Source organism: Wyeomyia smithii, chromosome 1, assembly GCF_029784165.1.
Source record: "Wyeomyia smithii strain HCP4-BCI-WySm-NY-G18 chromosome 1, ASM2978416v1, whole genome shotgun sequence".
Classification (NCBI taxonomy): domain Eukaryota; kingdom Metazoa; phylum Arthropoda; class Insecta; order Diptera; family Culicidae; genus Wyeomyia; species Wyeomyia smithii.
In genome coordinates, this window is record NC_073694.1 from 193,633,517 (window position 1) to 193,646,664 (window position 13,148).

General features: G+C 38.9%; 1 protein-coding gene across 17 annotated transcripts in view; it reads right to left on the reverse strand.

Annotated features, from left to right (window-relative positions):
- Positions 1-13,148, reverse strand: part of LOC129718215 (complexin) — a 496,349-nt gene that overhangs the window by 457,197 nt on the left and 26,004 nt on the right. The gene's annotated exons all lie outside the window — the stretch shown is intronic.

Sequence of the window (13,148 nt, forward strand, 5' to 3'; positions counted from 1 at the left end):
AATAGTGTCAATATGTCCACAAAGTACCGCACGATGTTCGTTTTTAACGCCGCGGGGTACTATTTTTTGAACGTGCACTCTTTTGAACAGAGTAACTTCACTGTTTTCGCCATCACGCTTACAGTTCGAGCTGTAGATTTTTTCCTGTTGACTCATGGGTTGATTGATGCTGCATTGGTAGTTTCGTTAGTACGTGTGAAGGTAAACCTATGAAAAATCGGCAATTTTGTCCATTTTTCACAGCAAATAACAATCAGATATTTATTATTCTCCCTTATCCTGAACATCAACAAACATTTTATTGATAAAAAATCCACATGTTATTGCTTCGAATTTTTAGTTAGAGGTAAATCTATCTAAACATATAAAAATGCAGCTCTGTCTGTCTCTGCACATCTCGGAAATTCTTCAATCAAATGGAACTAAATTTGGCGAGTTCGAGTTCGCTAGAACGTACTGCCTGTCGCATTACGAAAGACCCTGATCCACTCGAACCAGTCACGCTAGCTGTTCTTCAACGAAATAATGCTGTTTCCTGCCATCAGAGTCGTTCTGGTTCTGCGTTCGAGTTGGAGAAAGGGGCCTTTCACCTCTTAACCACAGGAAAGTATGCAATTTTTATTTGATCAACTTCCGTGTTTCAGTTTACTATTACCTTAAGACCATTCATCTGACGCCGCACAAACTACCAGCGGGATACTGGGATGCACGGCAAGTATAATACCATTTTTTCTGCCTTAGCCACACCACTACCGCTGCGTACTACACTTCCAGTCGTCGTCAGACTGACGTCCCGTTGCAAGTAATCACAGAACGTGGCTTTGCGGCTGACGACCACTCTTCTGGTCTTCGGATTTACTACCAAAATGTTCGTGGACTTCGGACCAAAATTCTGCACAACTTTTTGGCAATCTATTCGCTAATAGCTGTTTATTCGCTCTAATAGCTATTTCCAATCGCCTGAGTAGCTGGTTGACCCTGCTCCAATAAGTGATACGATAGAACAACTTTGAGTTAAAATCTCTTAGCCAGCTCGCGGTATTAGTTTGGATGTAGTCTATCTATCTCCTGATCGTAGATCTGATACTACCGTTATTTGAAGCCATATTAGCTCCATCAGCTCCGTTATCTCTCGTTTAAACCACGATGATCTTTCGTTACTGTTTGGAGATTCAAATCAGCCGGTAGTAGTTTGGAAACGTGGAAGCAATAGTGTACCTTCAATTGATCCGCTTCTCTCATGTATATCTGTTGCTTGTTTGGCTCTTCTAGACGGGTTAAGCTTGCCTGATTCAATTGAGCCACGTTACCAATGACCACGATCAACTACTAGACCTAGTACTTGTGAACGATACCACCTCATGTAAACTTGCAGAAGCGAGTGAATCCCTACTAGCGCTTGACATGAATTACCTAGCATTATACATAACCATGGTTTCAATCATCCACCCACGCAACTCAAAAATATAGGTGACGTTCCAAGTTTAGATTTTCTCAATGCCAACCAACCGAATCAGTAATCTCTATAGAAAATATAACCGCTACCTCTTCAAACGATACTCCTTCAGGATGCAGGGTAACCTTAGACGGAATCCGCTATTGTTTGGTCGTTCGTTAATACCAAGCGTAAAGAAGATGGCTTACCATTGGATATGTTCCTTGGTGATTGTCATGGCAGGACACTGTCTGATAAATGCATTCTATTTGCTCGTAGTTTTCAACGCAATTTTCATGAGCATACTGCTTCCGGTGGCCAGATTGATGCTGCTCTTAGTAACCTTCTTAGAGATGTTCTCGATTTCAATTTGCTTGAAATAACAAGTCATCGCGTTATTGTTGCCGTGGCTGAACTAAAATTATCTTTCGCTGTTGGCCCGAATGAAACTCCATCGTGTGTTCTGAAACGATATGCCGCTGTTCTCATTCACCCATCATGCCTGCTGTTCAATGAACTCTTCAGCAACGTGTGTTTCCTTCCAGTTGGAAGTTTTCCATCATGTTCCCCGTGCCCAAGAAAGGCGATAGACGCGATGTATAAGACTACAGAGGCATCACATCTCTCAGTGCACGCTCCAAGGTACTGGAAAATATCATTACCGACGCTCTTCTCGCCAGCTACAAACAATACATCTCACTTGATCAACATGGTTTTAATCCGTAACTATCAATAACTATCAACATGGTCGAGTTTTCATCGTATTGCCTGCGAGACATGAGTAAAAGTGCCTCAAACAGACACAATCTATACGGACCTTTCTGCCGCTTTCGACAAAATAAACCATTGCGCATTGCTGTCGCTAAACTCGACCGTTATGGCTTCAGCGGCAACTTGCTGTGCTGGCTTGAGTTATATCTAGTAGGGCGTACTCTGAGTGTAAAAATTGATGATAAAATTTCTGAATCATTTTCCGCTACTTCCGGGATTGCTCAAGGTAGTCATCTTGGCCCATTAGTGTTTTTGCTGTACTTCAACGACGTGCACTACTCCGTTAAATGTCCTCGTCTTGCATTTGCTGATGATTTGAAATTATTCAATGAAATCAAACATGCTGCCGACGCCGCTTTTCTCCAGCAACAACTTAATATATTCGCCCATTGGTGCGAGCTGAATCGCATGGCACTAAACCCGACTAAGTGCTCCATGATAACTTTCTCCAGGAAACACCGACCAATACATGTCGACTATACACTAAACGGTTCCCCTATTCAGAGGGTCGAATTCATCGAAGATCTCGGCGTACTTCTGGACGAAAAACTCACCTTCAAACAGCACATATCGTACATCGTAGCGAAAGCTTCCAGACAACTGGGCCTCATTTTCAGAATGACACGTGATTTCAAAAATATTCATTCCTTAGTTACACTCTGCTGTTCGCTTGTGCGGTCTTCACTGGAGTACTGTTCTACAGTTTGGATCCCTCACTACAACAATGCTATCCATCGAATCGAAGGCATTCAACGGCGGTTTGTACGATACGCTCTTCGAATGCTTCCCTGGCAGCAGCCCATGCGTGACACCAGATACGAGGACCGGTGCCAGCTCATCCAGATCAATACTCTTCAATTACGCCGAGAAACAGCTCGCGCTATGCTAGTTTCTGATATCCTGACATCACGGATCTACTGCCCTGTCATCCTTCGTCAAATCAACCTGAACGCTCCTACTAGAACCCTACGAAGGACTCCAGCCATGCACTTACCCTTTCGTCGAACCAACTACAGCTCAAATAGTGCCATCTTGGGTATCCAGCGTGCTTTCAACAGAGTGTCACTAGTTTTTGATTTTCATTTATCTTATAGAGTCTTACGATCGAAATTTTTGTCATTGTTTCGAAGACTGTTTTATTAGAAGCCATTAGGACAAGTTTTTTTATGTCTGTTGGTAGTAGTTAAATAAATAAATAAATAGATGCACACACTTAGATTTTATTGCTGAGAACTCAACAGCTGATAAACTCAGCGAAATGTTCTACAAGTTCTCGGCAGAATTTTTAAGCACTTCGGCAAACGAAACGTCAATACTTGCTGGTTTACGGTAAATCGATATATTTGCTTGAAAACTTAAAAACTTCGCCGAGCTCAATTAGCTGTTGGGAAGTTTGCCGAAATAAATTAAGTGTGCAGTAAACACTGATTTGAAAGCAGTGTTTGATCGAGTAAACAACAGAGTTCTCAAAAACTTAAAAGTGTCGTGCGATGGTTTGCATCCTATTTGCTGAATCGAACACTATGTGTAAAGATAGGGACTCAGTTTTCAGCACAATTTACTAATGTCCCTGGGGTACCGCAAGGTTGCAATCTTGGACCGCTACTCTTAATGTTATCCATCAACGATTATTCTCTGCTCATTCCGGATGGTTGCCGTAATTTGCACGCGAATACTACGGACTGTGTGGAACTTCAGCGACTCAGTCTATGGTGTTCTAGAAGCCTTCTTTCTGTAAGCAATTAGAAATGTAGCGTCATCTTCTTCTGTCGGACAAAAGAGCCAATTTTATTTGATAAAACTTTGTCGGGTTAGCCTCTATCTAGAGAGACACAAATTCGAAATCTGGGAGTTATTTTGAATACTACGCTCTCTTTAAAACTGCACTAGAACGAAATCATATCTTAAGCTAATCGACAACTCGGGTTTATTATCGCTATACACTAAAGTCACTTTTTACGCGGGGGATACGTGCCGCGTAAAAGGAATCCGCGTAAATTCTGGAATCCGCGTAAAAAATACCGCGTAAATTCCGGAATCCGCGTATAAAAAACGCGTAAAAAGCGAATTTCGCTCCGTTGAATGGTGTCCATTCTACAATTCCTGGGTTACTAGAACTGAATCCGTGCAGCGTAAAATTTGTACGATACGCCTTTAGATTCCTTTCCTGGCGCGACCCCACAAATCTGCTAGCCTACGCTGAACGCTGTCGACCCTTAGAAGTGCAAACTCTAGAACAAAGACGGTTTTGAGGCTCGAGCGTCATTCATAAGTAAAGTGCTCCTAGGTGAAATCGATGCCTCGGAAAATTCTCGATCACCTGGACATTTATGCCTGCGAACGATTTTTCAGACCCAGATCCCTGCTGAGCCTATCCCAACGCAATGTACAACCCAGTACACTTTATGTCGGCCAGCTTCAATACGGTTAAATCTGCATTCATTCTATTTCCTAAAAAAATACGAATCTAACCAAATCTCTGAAATCCTGTGTTATCATAGTGAATGATTTTATCTTATTAAACCATGATTAAATCAAACTTATTATATGAAGCTTACTCTGAAAATAATTTCGAAGTTGTTAAATAGGCTCACTAATAGAGAAACATTAGAAGATATGTCAAACTAAAGTTCGAAAAGATTCGGTTCTTGTTTTTTACTTGAATTTTTTTTTCCATTTGCCCTCAATTGACTGTTTTACGGAGACAGCTTATGCACGTATAGTATTGTCAACCCTCTAGTGCCTAGTGCCGCCTTCAGACGGTCTTACTTTAAACCTCTAAAAAGCTTCAATCAATACTTAAAACATGTTTATAAGGTTTCAAATTGATTTTTTCGAAGTCCGTCTGAAAATTAATTCGAGTACTAACAGGGTTGAAACGTAAAAAAGAATTCGGGATAAATTTTAGTAAATGGACAAAAAAATCATAAGCATTCACCGGCTCTTATTCTTCTATAAGTTTGTATTTTTGAGAATTTACACTTTCAATATTATGCTGGGTTTTCCCTTGATTGCACACTAATAGAAATAGATCAATCGTGTTCCGCTGCAATCATAGATCAGCGGCGCTCTGCTACATCTGTACTGTACGGTACTGTTGCCTTTACCAGTATTTTTTCTTTCGAGTCATCAGTTTTTAATAATTTTTATAAACAGGTTACCAAATTGTTCGAGAAAAAGGGCCATTTTAAACTTTTCAAAAAAACCTTTACCTTCGAGACATGGTGCGCCATCTCTGCGGCCAAATCGCGAATTTAACTGAATTGACGTTCATTGAAGTTTATATTACACTGAGAAACTTTGCTGAAGACTGAAAATAGGTTGCATAGAGTATCAGAGTACTGGACCGTGTATTCCATGCAATAAATACATAGCAATTATATTTTCACACGGAACATATGGTTATATTCAAACTGAAATATCACCAAAACACAAAAAACACATCTTTCAAAATTTCAGAAAATTAAGATTTTTTGATGGACAATTTTTAGAAAAAATCATGGTTTGTTTATACTTGCTAACCTATGAGATAATTAATTTACAAAATTATGTATGTTTTTCAAATTTTGTATAATATTCACACTTAAGTACTTCAAAAACTTCTGTTTTCGGAAGAAAACGTCGTAATTATTCATTTTCTATCGAGAAAAAATTTGTAAGATATTAATTCGAGTGAACTCATAAAATTGTGACAATTAAACGTGAAATTCAGACAAATTCTATAGAAACTCGTAGATCTTTGAAACTTGAAGAGTTAGAAATTTTGTATATTCTGTAAAGTTTCATAAAATATAGAGATCTTAAACTTTGTCGAAAACCGCAAAGCTCTAGCGTGTAAGGGAAAGAAGTTGGCATCGCAACGCCACCTTCGCAGCTAAATTTCGAACTGATTCAAATATCCAAAATGAAGCCCTAACTATACCAGGAAACTTTGTAGAAGATGGGAAACCGATTGGTCAAACCTTGAGAGCGCTAATAATATCGTTCCGCTAGATTCCGTGCCCAGTGTGCACTGACTCGATTCTGCTTACCCCGTTTAGACAGTAGGGACTTTACACTGAAGCTTGATCGTACCAGAGTGCAACATAAAGATATTTGATAATAAAGGTCGCTGAAACTTTCGCTATACGCATAGAATCGAGCAGTACTCCACAGTCCTTGACACAGTTTGTGCGTTGTAGAGGTTTATTTGATAGAGTGTAAAAAAGCCTCTGGGCTAAGTTTTCTTAAGAATATTATCATTTCGCATTTGTCGACTTTCAATTGCATGCGGTTGTCCACACATCGTTTTGCGAAAATTGATAACTGCTCCTGGAGCGCCCTATGCCTTCACCTTTGTGAACAGTTTCAGATCATCAGCGAGTGACAGTCTAAAACCTTAGAGCGGGATTCTTACATCATTAAAGTAGACTGTAAAAATTAATGGCTCGAAATGGCTACCTCGAGGGATGACAGAGTGAGCAGAAAACGAAGTCGATGAAACTCCGTAGACGTCGACGATGGTCAAAACTGTTTATTTCGTAAGATGTAAGCGTCAGGAGATTCGTGGCTGTAGAGCGGTTAGGCATGAAACCGTGTTGTTCGTGTGCGATGTACTACTCAAAGAACGAAAAACGACCTCAAAGAGCTTCAGGATAGAGCAAAACGCACATATTCCTAGCATTCGACATAAAAAAATTCATATTTTTGGTTTTTCACTAACAACTGGTCCTACCTGAGACACAACTATTCGCTTTTCTGAACGTTTTTTCTCTCAAAATGTCAGTCTGTTCAAATAGCAGTCAAATAATCAAATATTTCCATTTATTAGGTTTGACTCATAGGCCGCACCGATTGATGTGGTTTTACCGGCAATTAGAGAGGGGGTCATGTTGACTTAAAATTGACCTTCGCACGCCATTCGTTGGTGCCATCTATTTCATTTCAGACATCGCATCGCTTTGATCGCCGCGTGGTCTGCCGTAGATACACAACTGTGAAAAATTTATGCAAGAAAAAAAGTCTGCTTCGAACAAAAGGCTTACTCGAGCTTTTTCATTCATTCAGGAGAAGAAGCTAGGTACTTAGTATTGGCACCAGTAGCAACAGTAGCACCAGGAGGGTAAACACCCGTTATTTGTCCGGTTTAGCAAATGTTTTCAACTATGCATATATTCACTTACATCCATTAGCACCTTTTGCACGTGCTAGCACTAGAAAGTGACACTAGAAATGCCGTACTGCCTCTGGGTGTCAGACGCTGACTCAAAACGATCAGTTTCTCTCTGTGCGCTCTTCTCGCTCGATTGTTTTTTTTTTCTTCAATCATTTCGCACAGGTTAAGTGTGATTATTTTTTTTTTCATTCCGTAAATAAATAACCTCATAAATTTCATTGTTGTATTAACTGCAAATCAACCATCCAGCGATCGATAAAACATCAGTCTGCTTACGAAAACCGATCGATCAAAACCAATCGACAATTTGGCAGAATTCGAACCGAACATCTGCCGTTTTTAAAATAACCTTTCACAGGTTGGAGAGAAAAACAGATACAGACGAGAAGCACAAATAGAATTTGTCACAGCGAAAAACGCGCGGTGGGAGACAAACCCTCTTGAGCATCGCAGATGCTTTTCAACTGTCGTCTTCGTCGTCTTCGTCGTCTTCGTCGTAGTTTTTAAGTTTTTACTCCTCACAGTGCCGTCCTTGCATTGACCGAAAGAAAAGTTTCTGTGAAATTTTGCGACAGCGCGCAATGATTGATGAATGCAGCGAAAAGTTTGTTCCAAAAATTGGCACTTTCCGGATGGCGAAACAAATCATTAATAAGAAGCAGCCAGAATCGGTACGGTTGTTACGAGATGGGGCCTTAGTTTTCCCCCCTCATAACTGTAGAAGGTCATCCCGTTGAAGTGCTTAGCGCCGGAAGTGGTGCCACCCCACACTGTCAGCAACTTTCCAGCTCGGCAGCGTAGAGATCAAGTATGCACACATACATTCATACGGTAGGTATAAGTGAGTTACTATTATAAGTGATTCTACGGTCCGGTAGTCGGAAAAGGTTACGAGTGGGAAATGGCAATTATTCTTTACGACGACTGTTTTTTTTATTTACAACCAGAGAAATCGGGGAAGAGGTAGGTTAAGAAACAAGTTAAATAAACATCAAGAGAGACAAATGATCAAATTCTCGGTAGAAACCCCATTTAGTGATTTTTCACTGTGCGTGTAGGAAGCACATTTAACGCCATTGTGCCAAAGGTATACATAGCAGCAGTATGAAGTACTGCAAACTGCCTCCGGTAAACAGGAAGCCTAGAATAGGGTTCTCCCTTCGCTAGTCTCACGAAGAAATTTTTCCAACCTAGCCTGCCAGCCTGTATGCCGGGTTGCCATCTTTCAATGGAGTGCCTTTTTCATTATTTTTAGAACTCGGGCGGAAGAGCATCACTCACCTATTTCGCTTTTCCAGTCCTTCTGGGAGGGAACAAGAGTACGGCACCGGTCTGAAATGTTGGTTACATAATTGAGAGGACGACGAAAGGCGTTGAAAAAGTGGAACATTATCGCAAACTTCGGCGGAAGCGCATTCTGCTGCAGGGTTGCAGGGTCTAGGGCGTGGGGAGACTGTGTGGATGTGCCTGTGGAGTGGGCCAAGGCAAAGTGCATGTCGTTTTTTTTAGATCTGGCCCTGCTCGAGGAACGACATGGAAAATGGGACTCATTGTTGAGTTATTCGTGTGAGACAACTTGTGGAGTATTATGTGTGCGCTCCAGCAAGGTCACCTTTCGGTGGATCGTCATCTGACGGTATTATGGCAGCGTTTTTGAAAAGTTCTACTCTGCCAAACTTTCAACGCGATACACTGATGTAAAGTTATCCTTTTGAAGAGTTATGAGTTTCGGAAAAAAAGTGTACATCTTTTTTGATTTGATATTAGCTTCCCGGGGGAAAGTTTTTCGTGGCTCAGGACTGGATTGGTTAACCGAACTCGAAGTTGAAAGACATGATAAAAGTTAGAAGATGGAGTTCATATTCTGTTTTGTTTCGTTACCAATCAATTTCAGCCATTTGAACATTCATTGCGTTTCTGTCAAAGCAACTTGTAGTTAGAATAATATTTCAGTTACAGAAAGGCGGATTGAAGTAAAAAAGAACTTAAAAATGATGCATTTTAAAGTAAACTCCAACAGCAAATTATTCCACAGAACAAATTTAATCATTGAAATGAATGTTATTGAAAAACGTTTCTAACGTGTAACGTGTTATATATTTTTTCATTGTGCCTACTTCTTTTTTACATGTTTTTTGTATTGCACTAACTATCAGGACCATAAAAGTTTGAAAAGAGAATACAATTTCAAACTTTTTCGAACTCTTGTTTATACTCCAATCGGTAAATTTGGGGTCAAAATATAATGCAACAGACATGTTTTTTACAGTTGGCAATTCTGTAGCACAATATATAACTTGTAATTATTTTTCACTGCCATAAATTGTTTCATATGAAAATTTTTATATGAAAAAAATTTCATTCTTCATGTAACAAACCTGAAATTTCTAAGACATTCGCGGTTTTGATGTTAACTCAGGTTCCTGTAAACGAGAGATATTTTTGAATGATCCTAGCGATTTGTTCGTTCGCTTGCAGAAGGCCGCCGCTTTCGACGGCGAGTCGGCGCTCAATTTTAATAGCGAAAACTATGGTGGCTTTCGGCTTCCAAGGTTTCTTGCTTTCGATAAGCGTCTTTTCCTCATTCGTTAGGTTCAGAACAAACATCATAGGTAGAATCATAGCGGTACAATTCATTCAGTGTTTCGTCATTTGTAATTTATTGCTCTTACGCAAGTGAATGTGTAATTAGCAATAAGAGACGTACGCTTGTTTTTTAACGCATTTGAGTATTTTTATTTCTCTTGTCAGAAGGATGCACTAAGAATCCTTAATAAGAGAAGCAGTACTTCAAAAACGGTATGGAGCAAATCTATGCTAAATTACCTACCGTAAAATATCGACCATTTTTTATCCGAATGAAACCTCGCACATGTAGGGTAAGGGAACGGGTTAAGGGCTTTTATATCATACTAGTTTTCAAAAAATCAAAAAAAAAATATTGCTCATCTTAAGGTACAACTTTTTGAGAACATTTTCACAAATTTCTATGAAGATATGAGCGAGGGAGAAAGTTAGGGTGATTTGAAGTGCGTCTCGTCACGACTGCATACACCAAACTAGAAACTTCATACGTGTTTATCTCGGAATGGTGTTTCAGACTTTTCTATTTTCCTCAAAAAGGTATGTATCCCCAAAGCAGGGGCGCTTATTTTGATCAATCGAAGAAAACGGGACCGAAACTCTCTAATTTTGTTCAATATCGACAGTTTTAATAACGAGAACGAAAACTATCTTACAAATTTATCGAATACCGTTCAACACAAAATATATTTCAAAAAACATCAATTGAAAAAAAATCAACCAAACCAAAATCACTCGGAACATTTTGAGGCCATAGGCGCAAGGCAGCTTGCCAGAAGAAATATGTTGGCACAAGTCGCTGCTGAAAAGGACTTGCCTCATCAGCGGTCCCAATACACTTCCCTGTGAAATTCCAGACGGGGTGTCGAATTTTCTGGAGCGTGCAGAGTTAACCTTAAGCTAGATAGAAAAATTGTCTCCAAATGAATTGTAACGAACTAATAATGCCTTGTAAAATACACTGCAAAAAACTTGAAGGTATAACAAAATTTCTGGTAAAAAGTTCAGGATGGAGAAATTAAGGACAAACATTTCTTGGAGGTTGGGTTTTAGAGCATTTTTAAATTGCAAAAAAGTGACTTTAGTCTTTTTATGCGGGGGATACGTGCCGTGTAAAAAAACCACGTAAATTCCGGAATCCGCGTAAAAAAACCTGCGTTAATTCCGAGTGAAGAGAAAGCGAAATCCGCGCAAAAAAAATACCACGTAAATTCCGGAATCCGCGTAAAAAATCGTATAAACTTCGGGATCTGCGTAAAAAAACGCGTAAACTCCGGAATCCGCGTAAAAAAACGCGTAAATTCTGGAATCCGCGTAAAAAACCGCGTAAAAAGCGACCTTAGTGTATATCTAAACCTAACACTGGCCAACACAGGTTTTGCCCCAGGATTCTAACTAGAAATATATGAAGGTTGTAGCTTTTCAACCATTCTTGTGAATTTAGACCATACGAAATCATTTCAATAAACTACCCGAACGTAGTTAGGAAAAAATTGTAACATACACGAACAGAAAGTAGTACACAATAATAAAATAATTGAATTGTAAGTCCAGATAAACTTTCCACAAATTTAGTACAACCTTAGTTCAAAATATCAATGCCAGAGGTACTTGATAACTCACAATGAATTTCCAAAATGATTTCTCTACGATCTTCATTTTTCTTTTAAAGGGGGAGATGTGGGGTCGTAGTGTCTAAGTGCTGCTAACCAATTTGCTAATGTTTGAATAGCCAACGAAGCGATGTTCCAGGCGCAGCTAAGACTGATTTCAAATTACCAGACAGTTCGACAGTTCCCGACGGGTTGCTGACCGTCAATGAAGTTTAACTAAATGTACACGATACCTCTTAATCTCCTTCAATGAAGACTCTCGCTATAATTTTCTGTACTCCGTTTCAAAAAATAACTTTATACAACACTGATAATTCAGAATAACCAGTCACGGTACATTATTTTCTGTGCCGAGTGTATATTCATGATAGGAGAATTGCTCGTGTCTTAACGGTTCATGTGATTGGTGTCTTCAGCAAAGTTGTAGTCAATAATTTTGTTCTTCGTAAAAAAAAATCATTGATAGGAAAAATTTGATTTTTTTTTGCTCTAATTTTTTTAGTTTAGCTTACGGTGCATATACCAATCAAACAAACCCTTCTGACTGTAGGATTATTTTTCTTTTTTCTTTTAATTTCACATTTTGTTTTTCATTTTATCATGAACAGATAACCTTTAAAATTTAGCTAAATTTCAGACTTTTCATAAAAATAAATTGAAATTTTAAAATGATTAACCTTTTAAAATGAAAATATTATTTTTAAAAATGTTTTTCTCTCGAATAGATTCAACCATTCCGCTGAACATTGGTGCCCTAGCAATTACCAAAACGGGTCAACTTACGTGAGAGTTCCCATAGTAATTGCTTGCCGGGTTCGTCACTTCAACGTTATGTTTACGAGAAAACACATTTGAGTTTCTGAGAAAAGCTAGTGACTAGGGACACCAAAATTCACAGGAATGGTTGAATAGCTATAATCTTTATTTTTTTTTTCGTTTTGAGCTTCTGGAGTGCACCAGTATTGACCAGTGCACAGTGGTCCAATGAGGCAAAAAGTGGAACTTAATTCCATAGCGCCTTTCAACTTCATCCTAGCTTAATAGTATCTTCAGAGCAATTGTTTGTATGAATGACCCGCATAATTGCAAATTGTCAAAAAATATGAAAAGTTTACTATACTAAAACTAAAAAAATTAACTTTTTTGTGTTAAGAGATAGAAGAATATTTTATTCAGCAAAGTTGTAGAAAATTCAAAAATATGAAACTTTGTTGAACAAATGAAAATCCTATCTCTTTTCGGTACAAAGTTATAAAGTACACTACATGGAACTTATTCAAAAGTTAGTTTTTTGTACTTAACTTTTGTTAGTTGCATTTTACACGAAAGTGTAGTTCGGAGGAATTATTAGGACACACAAAACACACATTTTTGCCGAAGACCATATATCTCCAGGGCTTTTCCTTACAAAGTTACATCATATTTTAGCTTATTTTTTCGATAACTTCAAGAACGTATAGGTTAAAAAGGGGCAAGTGGAATCATGATGTCAATATTCTTCCTTGCAGTTAAGCTGAAGTACTATAAACTTCTTTAGGTTCCATTTGTCCCAATCCACTCATTTTAGAGTACGGCGAGCATATGTTACAGT